At 38.0% G+C, this 8,494-nt stretch overlaps 1 long non-coding RNA gene across 1 annotated transcript in view; it reads left to right on the top strand.

The window, feature by feature from the left end:
• The window catches only part of LOC125612498, a 34,994-nt gene extending 27,510 nt beyond the window's left edge, over positions 1-7,484 (top strand). Inside the window, exon 3 of the long non-coding RNA XR_007342857.1 lies at positions 6,805-7,484. This is a non-coding gene — a long non-coding RNA (uncharacterized LOC125612498). The remainder of the gene's footprint in view (positions 1-6,804) is intronic.
• The last annotated feature ends 1,010 nt before the right edge of the window (positions 7,485-8,494 follow it).

The following is an 8,494-nucleotide window of genomic DNA, read 5'->3' as shown; positions in this document are numbered from 1 at the left end:
CTCTCTCTCTCTCTCTCTCTCTCTCTCTCTCTCTCTCTCATCTCTTTGTCTTTTCCAGTCAGCTAAGTACAATCTGTTCAAAAATACCAAGTGCTACAGTGATTTTTTTTTTCTTCCAGGTCAAATATGCCAGGGGTTTATAATAGCGCAGAGCTGTGCTTTCATGCCCTATAAACACATGTTAACAGTGTTCTCAATTCTGGCACATGGGCTATCCAGGCTAAATTAGCAAGGAAGAAGTTTGGAGCAGCCCACATCAAGCACTGTGCCATCAAGCACAGTGGCATGTCTGACACAAGGCTCCAGAGTTGAAGAACATATGTTGCCCTGTTTAGGGACTCGGAAATCCACTGCCCAAAGGGCAGCATCCGGGAGAGACACATGACTTATAGCAGGACTCCACAGCAGATGGGGGCAGTTAATCAGGTGAAGAATGAAGGAGAATCGAGTGTTACCTGGAAGAGCTCGCAAGAGAGTCAGGCCTGATTATAAACTATACCTGAGAGGTGACTGGATGTGTGGGCTTGGAGGTTGGTATTAGAGCGTTGAAATAAGACACATGGCCCATGGGAAATGCCTTTTTTTTTTCAATCCATTCTAAATTTGAAGAAATCTAGTTACTTAGACAAAAAACTAAATAAAAACAAAAGCAGTGAACACAGCAATAATTTTTATTTTAGGGGTGAGAGACCCCAAAAGCCAACTTTGAAAAAGTCAATATGTTAGTATGTGTTTAATGGTTCCATAATTGGCTAAAATTGACTTCTACTGAATCCTAGAAAAAACTAAATGGACAGAAGCAATGTAAGTGTGCCATCAACTTTCATGCTATGTAAATAGGGATGTCAACTCTGTGCTTGTCTTGGGTGCAAAATTGAAGAAAGTATTTAAAAAAACTTAGCAATCAAGAGGATAATATTTAAATTCAATATACTATAAATCAAAAAAAGCCAGGAGTGGTTGTAGTGCATGCCTATAATCACAGTGACTCAGGGGGCTGAGGCAGTTGCATCACGAGTTCAAACCAGCCTCAGCAGCTTAGCGAGGCCCTGAGCAACTCAGCAAGACTTTGTCTCTAAACAAAATATATAAAAGGGCTGAGGATGTGGCTTAGGGGTTAAGCAACCCTAGGTTCAATCCCTGGTACAAAAAATAAAAAAGAATAAAAAAAAATCTAAATGAAAGCAGGCAACCAATGAAGACCAAAATATCAATATCTAAAATAAAGACAGGGTCCTTTTTATCAAGTTTTCCTTTTGTCCCAGATTCTGGGGTACTTGTCACAAATCACTTTTATAGCTCTTGTCTTAATTAGAAATATTGGGAGGTCTCACTTATTTCACCTTAATTCAATCAAGGTAAGGAAACATCTTCTTTTACCTCTGCACAGTTCCCTATGTTGCCCATAGAACCTGTCCCTTAGCAGGAAGCCATTTAGCAGTAGGTGACGTGATGGTCATGGCAATGACTCACAACAAATGAATTACTTCAAAATGAGGCCTCCCTTTATATCTTTTAAAATCATACACTTGGCCCTCCAGTCTTCAAGTTCCAAATCCACGGGTCCAACAAACCTCAGATTGAAAATATTCAGAAAAATCAATTGTGTTTACTTACAGAACATGTATAGTGTTTATTGTCAGGATTCCCTGAGGACACACTACCACGACTACTGACATAGCATTTACATTGTATTAGGTAGTATAAGTCACCTAGAGATTATCTAAAGTTCACATGAGGTATTTTACATGCAATGCTATGCCATTTTATAAAAGAGATTTGAGCATCTTGAATTTGTAATAGGGCATGGGGTTCTAGAATGAATGACCCAGGATATACATATGTACCAAAGCATTTGTAAACTGGAGTTGATTTTCTTTATTTGAAAATTCATGGAACTTCAAAAATATCATGATATAGGGCAAGTGAGTTTGCAAGGCAATCCTGACACCAGAAATCTCTCCATTCTATGTAATCTATGGTCAACCATTTATTTCCAGAAAGTCCCATGTGGGAATCATAGCTGTGCATTGAATAACTTCCATATATATTCCATATGTGTGCAATAGGTAGTACATACATTACATATGTATGTAAGATGTAAAAAAGGAAAAAAAGTTATGAGGGACCCATTATGTTTATGACATTATGATTCCAGGCCCACAACTGGTGAGGAAGTCCTTAAGGCCATCAAATTTCTAGTTGCTTTAAGATAATGAAATTTTGCAGGGAGGAGAAAGAAAGGCTGCAATCCTACCACACACCAAAAAATGTTCTATATTTGCTATGAAAAAAAAAATTGGCATCTGAGATCTCCTAGATATGAATAATTTTTGCCTGTGTGAACAAGGATGAAAATTTTTTTCTCTAATTGAACTCCCATGAGACTCAAGCTGCTTTGGAGCTGGTCTTACTCAGAAAATGCTTTTCTCCTTTTCTTCTCCTCCTTTTCCTCTTCCAGTTTGTAGGGAGCGCCTCCAAACCACCCAGCTCAAAATCTCAGACATGTCATCAGCCTCTCTCAGTCTACATGGAGAGGGTAGGGAGCTAGATAGCAAGACTACAGAAACAAAGTGAATGTATGTCTGGCCCTTTGTGGACCATGTGGTTCCCTGGAGCAGTTTTCAAAGAAAGGGATTAAACTGATATGGTTATAAACCAATTGACAGGCTTTCCAATAAGAAAAGCCATGTAGTATATTCATTTTTGTCTGGAACTATTCTTTTTTGACTGAAGCATGTGTCTCTTAAACTGAAATAAATAAAACAATATCAAATATTCTTCTTTTAAAATGCTATTGATTATTATTATAGTCCCAGCATTCTCCTTGAGTAAGTTCTAGCAATGTGTCATTTCAATGTCAGTCAACACACCTTTAAAGCCAGGTACTAAGCCTGCAGAAAAAGTCTGAAAAGAGAAGGGTGTCCAAAACCTACCCAGATGCAACCTGGTGACAAAACAACAACAACAACAAAAAAAAAAAAAAAAAACAACAACAACAAAAAAAACAACTTCAAATAAATGTATAGCTGTGACTAGTCATCAAATATAGGTACAGAGAAAACATCTTTCTTTGTCCCCAGGAGTGATCACATGTTGACAGCTGGAATTTACATGGCTCCTTATTCAATAAACTAGTGCCTTCCCTGCATTCCAACATAAGCAACACAATAGTGGCACAGAAGCAAACTGACACATTACACAAGGTCCAGCTGTCCCATCCACTTGGCAGAAACTCCTCCTCCTCCTCAGTCTCTTGGTCTTCTCCAAAGTGGGCTTTCATTTCTGCAGAATCTAAATGCACACTCGTTGGAGGACCCCTATATCACTGTGCTTATTTTCAAGTGCCTTGAAACGCTTGCCTGGGGGCAGGATATGCATTCTCCATTAAAGATTAAAAAAAAAAAAAGAAAAAGAAAACAAATAAATAAGCAGAAACCTAGGACCGGGTACAAATTCAAACAAATCCCTTCCACTTTGTTGTCAGTGGTAAAATGCTATACGTGATTAACATTTCCCACATCAAAATCTTGTCAACATCACAAACCCTTTCCCTTACCTAGAGTATATGTGGTTTTCTTTATACACTTCAACAAAAAGGAACTGTGACCCATGGGGTAACCAGGGCTATGATTAGTGCAAACTGTTTTTATTGCCTTGTATACAAAAATAGTCATCTGAGAAGAGATAGAAAGTTCTACAGTACCTGACAGTAGGCAATGCTTTCTTTCACACACACACACACACACACACACACTCACACACTCACACAAACACATATATTTCCATAAGTTTGGCAACACCATGCACTCCTTGATTAACAGCATTCATTAAGTAGTTCGAGAACTTTCCCAGGAAAAATGCAGCATTACAGACAATGTCTATTTATAGTGGTGGTATATATTGTTTAGCAAAGCACAGCAGAGTGCTAAAATATATAAGAAATGATTCTGTGCCTTGTAAAACAACACATTCAGCATAGAAATGTTTGTATTTTAAATATACACTTAGCCAGGGTAGTGATCTGTGTAGTCCTAGCTTCTGGAAAGGCTGAGAGAGGAGGATCACTTGAGCCCTGGAGTTTGAGATGAGCCTGTGCAACACTGTGAGACTCCTTACCGATAATAAATTTTTAAAAATATGTAATACTTACTGATTATGAAGGCACTCATTAGGAATTCCAACTCTGTACTCTGTCCTTGAAATATGACAAAGTGTAAAATAGAAAAGGAACTAGGTATTATGAAAGCCATTAAACTTTAATCCCTACCACTAGGGGGCAGAAGGAAGTTCCTTTCTAAACTGACTGCTAGGCAATCAACCATCACATCATTGTAACATTGAAGGCACTTCAAAAAGACTCAGATGTTTAACTATTGTGCTAGTGATCATACATTCATATTGGGCTGCAGGCCAAGAGAGAAGAAGAAAAAAAAAAAAAAAGAAAAAGCCAGAGACTTACAGCTGAAAAGCTATAAAGTGGTGAATTTTACCTTAGAGCAAAACCATCTTCAGTGACAAATTTCAAAGGCCATATGTATGGGATTTTCATGAAAAGCAGACGACCCTAAATTTCTTTGTTTAACAGGAAGGATCGTCCTTACAGAACAAGCAGGTTCTTTTCTTCAGTTCCCCTTGTTTATTGTGCTGTTACAAAATTCACTTTCCTTTCTAGTACTACATCAGGATTCTAGAAATGCTGCTTCATGCCAAAGGGTATTTCATTAACACTGCCACCCCCGGCATCTTCAAGGATCTCACTCCAGGCACAACATTACTGATGGAGGACCTTTAGAGTATTCTGATAAATCACAGTATTTTTTTTGTTTTTGTTTTTTTCTTTTAAATTAAATCCTCCAATTTAAAGCTTTTTCTATGGTAACAGCTCAATGTTTCCAAATTTTCCCAAGACAAGACATTATGACGTTCTTTTCCATGTGGTTAAAGCACTACAAGGCATGAGTCAGTAGGATTACGGATACTATTACTCACAAAAAGAGTCTTGACTAATGGAACCAGTTCAGTTCAATTACCCTTTAGACTTTATAGTCAGATCTTTCTATTTGCATGTTAGCCTCCACAGCCAGATTCTTCAAATATACTTTAGAATATTCTACAAAAAGAGAAAGAGAGAAACACTCCAAAACATAGTCCATGGAGGTTTCCTTCATTGATAAATTTAAGGGATAAGTTTAGGGGTTAAGGCCAGTGTATACCTCTCAAATGAACATTCAGAAAATTTGCAAATTCCAATTCCAATAACTTTTTTCCCCCCAAAGAGGCAATTTCAGCTCAATTCTTCTTTCCAAGCAACAATGATCCCAGGAAAGCTGGAACAGTCCCCAGCAAAGTGCTGGCTTTGGCATTTTCCCTGCCCCCACCTTGTTTTCAGAGCACCAGACAGTTTTGTAAATAGAGATAGCGAGGAAAGGAGGCACATCCTCCTTTTACATGAGGAGTGTTACTTGATACGTATCAATATTTCCTGTCAGCGCCAACAAAGCAAAATCTTGGCCCTTATGGTATCCTTAGATGGCTAAATATTGTTTGCCTAAGTCAGCGCGTTCCAGACCTTTTATGCGGCTTGACAGTTGATTGGGAAAAGTCCCACTAACTTTCTTAAACTGTGCAGTCATCCGTTTGGCGGCCGGCTCCGGGGGTTCCACATGAAATCCTCTTTAGATAAATTCATACTAGCGCAGGGTGATTAGGCTCACAGCTTGGCTGGCTCACTTGTCTTTAAAAAAGCTAGACTTTCATGATCAATGTGGGTCTGAGGTTGTCTTCTATGAACTACCTCTTCAGCAGTCTGTAAAGCTTAAAGCTGGTGGGGAAGACGCAACCAAAAAAACAAAAAAGAAGATGAAGAAAATGGAGAAGAAAGAAATTAAAAAAAGAAAGAAAGAAGGAGAAAAGCAACTTTTTTTTTCCACCCCCAAAGATGACAGGCTGAAGTTGACAACCTAATCCTTCAGGCTTGTCTTACTGAAAGGCTCAAGTAATGTCAAAGGAACCATCTGATAACAGTCTTCATGCCAAACCTAACAGCTTTATTGCAACAAGAAACTTTCACATTAAATTTCCATGTGTTTTCTCTCCACACTCCTTCTTAACTTTACTGCCCACCCCTCCACGCCCCCCCGCTTTTTTTTTTTCCCAAAGAAAGTTAAGTCTTCCTTGCTGCAAAAACCAAATAGAAATTGCTAGTGAGGGCCAGCTGGGATATAGTCAAATTAGTGGATTATTATTACCTTGGGGACATTAGAAATCAAGTTTGTTATTGGCAGTCCCTGTTTCTGTAAGACTTGTTAATGGCTAAAATGTAAAGGGTGTTTGTCAATCAACAGAATGTTATTTTCTTAAGTGGGTAACTGCAATTTGTCTTTTTTATTTCTCTACTGCTGCCTGCCACCAAGTTTACCTCTAATTTTAGCTTCCATCAGAATTAGAAACAAAACCAGTTATTACAGAAACAGAAAGAAGAGTTTTCTTCAGACCTGGACTCCTGACCTAGGAGAGGAGGTGGGTAGGTTAGGAGTCTCAACCCCACTAAGAAATCTTCTTAGAAAACTGTATCAACTTGTTAAGCACACTTGAAAATATAATAAATACAGACAATGTAGTATAAATAAGGGTGGACACTCATACTGTATTCTTTGGGTGTTAGAGAATGTTTTCAGTAACGTGCAGATCCTTCTGTGCTTAGACTTTGTGACATTCACGCTGGGACAGTTTTACATTTTAAAGCTAAACAATTCATTTAAGAATTTTAACTCAAGTCATGGATCTTTGTTTTTGTTTCAGTTGATGATGATCTTACTTCTCCAAGTTCTGAGACCAGTTTAAACAAAAAAAGAAAACAGACAACAATCTTGTGAAGAAAGAAATTTGGAGTAAATATATATATATATTTTTTAAGAATTTATTTCCTTAAGGTAAGTTGCTTTTCTAAGGAAATCATGGTGCATCTCAGTGTTGAATAGCAGGCGTTTTCTCTGGTCTGATTAACGTTCAGGAAAAAAAAAAAACAGATTCTTGAAAATTAGCCTATTGTATAATTATGTGTCTGATTGGAACAGCAAAGTGCAAAGTGTCTTAGTTAAACATCTTAAAAAAAATAAAACAAAAAACGATTTTACCATTTCCTTGCAAACATTTGCTAATTTAATTGTGTTAACCCTGGGATCCACATTATTGGTCAGGTGGCTGAATTGATTAGAAACAGAAAGGGATATAGATTTCACGTGGAGAAACTTATCAAGGTGTAAATCAGCTGGTAACCTGAGTTACAATTATGGTGGGGGGGGGAAATGATATTTTCCGTACAATTTCTCCAATGTATTCTTGAGCTATTTTTTAAAAATTATACCCACAAGTTCTATCACATCTGTAATAAACTCTGCACTTCATTCTGCAGAACCTTCCAAGATATTTTGCAGAGTTTGTTGTCTTTTTCCAATTTCTATGTTTAAAACAAATCCCCCATCCCCTACCCCCAGCTTCTTGAATTCAGGAACACACAAATAACTCATGTAAGTTTTGCACTGCCATGAGTTTGTTTTGCTTTCATGCCTAGTATTGTTTTTGAAATTGTTCAGCAGTAAAGAAAAGAAAAAGCTGCTGGTATTAGCTTTAAACAACTGCTACAAACATATTGTCTTCATATTTATTCTAGGTTTTATTTCAACCAAAATCAAGCTTGGAGTGATTCTAGAGCAGTTGCAAAACATATAAAAGCCCAACTACCAACATATACACGATATAATTTATAGCAGGTCTATATGTGTAACTATATGCCTTGTATATCTGTTCCATACATATTTGAAATAAACTCACTATAAAAGGAACTCAAGGTGTGTGCAAACTAAGAATTGTGACTTCATTGTGATGCTATGTCCATTTTTCAGATGGAGAAATTGAGATGAGGGCTGATCCATAAGAATAGCCATCAGTGTGCACTAATAGCAAAGTCAGCATGAAGACTGGGAGCTTTTAACATCAGAAAACTTACATGAATACTGTAATTCCCATAGGTCTCCATGCTGTTAAAGGTAGATATGGGCGCTAAGGGTTAGGAAAGAGAGGGGAAAACTAAATAGGAAGGAATTGTGGATTTCTCCTTCAGAATCTGGAAATTAAAAAAAAAAAGAATCACAATCTCCAGGTATACTCTTATTTTGACAGAAAACCCTATCTAAAGCACAGGACATGCAGGCTCTCCCCAGCCTGCAAAGTGTGTTTGCAAGAGCAGCATCCTAGCTGCAATAATAAACAGCTCCAGCTGCAAGAGGTCTGCTGAACACGCCTGGGCAGAGCAGTCGGAATTCCTTTCCTTTGACCATCTTAGATTTTCCCTCTAAGAGGCAAGTCAGGGAGCTGGCCCTGAAACGTCCTCATAGCCCTGTGCAGTTCTGCACTTCCCCAGGAACACATGCCCTCCCCCAGCCCGCCTCCCCACTTTTGTTTTATTTAGGAATATGTTGCCAGAATTCCA

The sequence above is a fragment of the Marmota marmota genome, unplaced genomic scaffold, assembly GCF_001458135.2.
Source record: "Marmota marmota marmota unplaced genomic scaffold, marMar, whole genome shotgun sequence".
Lineage (NCBI taxonomy): Eukaryota > Metazoa > Chordata > Mammalia > Rodentia > Sciuridae > Marmota > Marmota marmota.
This window is presented reverse-complemented; position numbering and strand designations above follow the sequence as displayed.